Genomic DNA, 2,613 nt, shown 5'->3' on the forward strand with positions numbered 1-2,613 from the left:
ATTGGCAAATGTAAAGAGGAATAGAATACACAAAAGGAAATGCCAGCAGAATTGAATTCAAGAATTCTGTAATATAATTCAATAATTAGAAGTCGGAAATAAGAAATTGTTCTCTTATTAATAGATATTCACAAAAAACCGAATAATTACTCTCAAATGGCGACGAAACTGGTGAAAATTTTATCAGCGCAAAAGGCCTTTTTAGTTAATTATTTTCTGTGTACAACAATATCACCAAAATTACATCAACCACATGAAAGTCTTAAAGTTTTTTTTTTTTTTTATTATATTAATTTGTTGTCTTCAAGACCAAGTTTATTATTTTTGTAAAATGTATATTTTTACAAGTTATATTATATTAAGTTATTATACATAGAAAACGAGTAAATTAGAAAGAACAAAGTTCATAGACCGTATAGCCGACTATTATTTTTGCAAAAATATCTTGACAGAGTAAAAGTATTACTTTACCGCCTTCGGATTATTGCTTCCGAAATTAAAACGCGTCATTTGACACCTCTCCCGAAATTTTTTTGACATGTATTAAAAATCGACGCCTGTGGTGAATAATTCCTTCCATTGAATATTTATTTCTAAATTTAATGCCAAAATCAGTATAGGATGCTACTTTTTCCTCAAAAGATACTAAAATATCAAAACTCACAAATATCTATGAATGTCTATAGTCTTAATTAAAAATTTCGCATATGTGGAGCCAAGTAACCATCGCACATTTTAAAATTGTGTAATTTTCGTCACAAACATATTAATACGCATTCTGGGTATAATAAGTTAGTTCCTGACGTATATTTGCTTGTCGGGGAAGTATTCACTTCCATTTAGGATCATAGCGTTTAAATAGCAAATTGTTTAATTTCTCGCAACTTTTGACAGCAGACCACCAATTTAAAACCTATTCTAAAAAATTAAAATCGCGCTCATGTCATTTTAAATTTAAAATACTTTTTTAGAGATAGAATAGTGTTTAAGTGGACTATAACAGACTTGAAATGATATTTAATTTAGAACCATGTTTAAACCAATAAAACTCTATTTTATTTCGACTATGACTACGGGCCAATAACTTCAAAACTTTAATTAGCACTTAGATTGCATTACTAAAGCGCTAATTTGCGCTATAAATTTAGAACCGATACTTTGAGTATCGAGTCTTTTTGACTCGATAATATCGGGTACCCGATACCTGTAATGAGTACCGTATCGATACTTTATATTTGATGTCATGTCCCTCGAAAATTTGAAACGTATGTATCAAGCTGCTGGCAAAGTTGACATAGTCATAACGCCATTGTCATAACCATATTTATACTTAACCATATATATTTTCATCGATTATTGATACCATAACCATAAACACCTGAGAGCTGCGGCCATTAAAAAAGCGAAGTTTTTGTTTACATTAACAATTGCTATTGGTGTTTGAAATTGAGTTATATTTTGTAATTTTATAATGAAATTAACAATGTGACAATAAAATAATAAATTTTACTGATTTGTTGTCAATTTGGGCTTGCATGACGATTTCGGTGCAACGTTGTATGACCACCGCCCGTTTCGATTTGTTCAGGTTTGAAAGGGCAGAGCACATTATCAAACCAAATCCGCTTATTTCTGCACTATAATTCTCACGTTCGGCCCTACGTGCCCATACATCCTTGAAAGTTTTACCGTTTCCATGATTTCGGTGTCCAAGTCTTCACGCTGTACTGCTGTGCGTTTTCGTCCGCGTGTTGCCGATGGCTCAGACTGCAATTGTGGAGTCGGTGGTGACTCAGCAAGTGGCGTTGGTGATGGTTGAGCAAGGGGCAATGGTGACGGTTGCGCTGAAGGAATAGAATAGGATTACGAAAGTAACATATCCAAATTATTCTCTGAAGTATAGTTTGATTCGCAAACTGTAGCACTCTCAATAGTTTTGTCTAAAATTTGAGAGCTCTGCCGCATCCTGTTGAAATAGACAACTTGTTGGTAAACATTACATATTAAGTCAATCAGTTATACTCACGGGCGAGGTACTATATGCGCTCTTAAAAACTGCAGGCTTCTAATAGTGCCCAGTGCCTTCCAATAGACGCACCGCTTTCTGACGTGTACTTCGTCTGGCGAATTTCTTTCGAAAAGCGTTCTCTCAGATTTCCCCATCGCTTTATTGCTACGGATGCTATTGCAAGGGTTGATATATGCATTAATGCTGTGTATAAATATGTATAATTACAAATTTACGTTGATAAATAGATACTTACCATCAACTCCTAATTCCGCGGACAATTCTTTCCACACGGCATTCTTTTTGGATTGATCCTTGAAATCTTTATTCGCCTTATCATAAAGGCACGGCAAATCGCGCACCAACTCTATTAGTTTCAAATCATCCATAACTTCTTTACAAATAAATAAAAGCAATTAACTAAAGTATATATGTATGCACAGACAAAAATTATAGCGCAAACAAAATTATAAAAAAAATTGCGAATTAGCAATCAGGTGTTTATGGATATGGTAAAAAACCAAAACCCAATTGGTTGGCTATGGTATGGTTATGGCAAGGGCGTTATGGTATGGCACCATTGACCAGTTACATTGATTTCCATA

The 2,613-nt window shown here is 33.9% G+C and overlaps 1 long non-coding RNA gene across 1 annotated transcript; it reads right to left on the minus strand.

Annotated features, from left to right (window-relative positions):
- Positions 1-1,860: 1,860 nt before the first annotated feature.
- On the minus strand, positions 1,861-2,398 carry LOC137253020 (uncharacterized). Its single transcript, XR_010953694.1, has 3 exons — positions 2,265-2,398; positions 2,027-2,182; positions 1,861-1,966 (listed from the first exon to the last, which is right to left on the minus strand). It is a non-coding gene; the product is annotated as an uncharacterized lncRNA (long non-coding RNA).
- Between the last annotated feature and the right edge of the window lie 215 nt (positions 2,399-2,613).

This window comes from Eurosta solidaginis, chromosome 5 (genome assembly GCF_040869045.1).
Source record: "Eurosta solidaginis isolate ZX-2024a chromosome 5, ASM4086904v1, whole genome shotgun sequence".
NCBI classification, from domain to species: domain Eukaryota; kingdom Metazoa; phylum Arthropoda; class Insecta; order Diptera; family Tephritidae; genus Eurosta; species Eurosta solidaginis.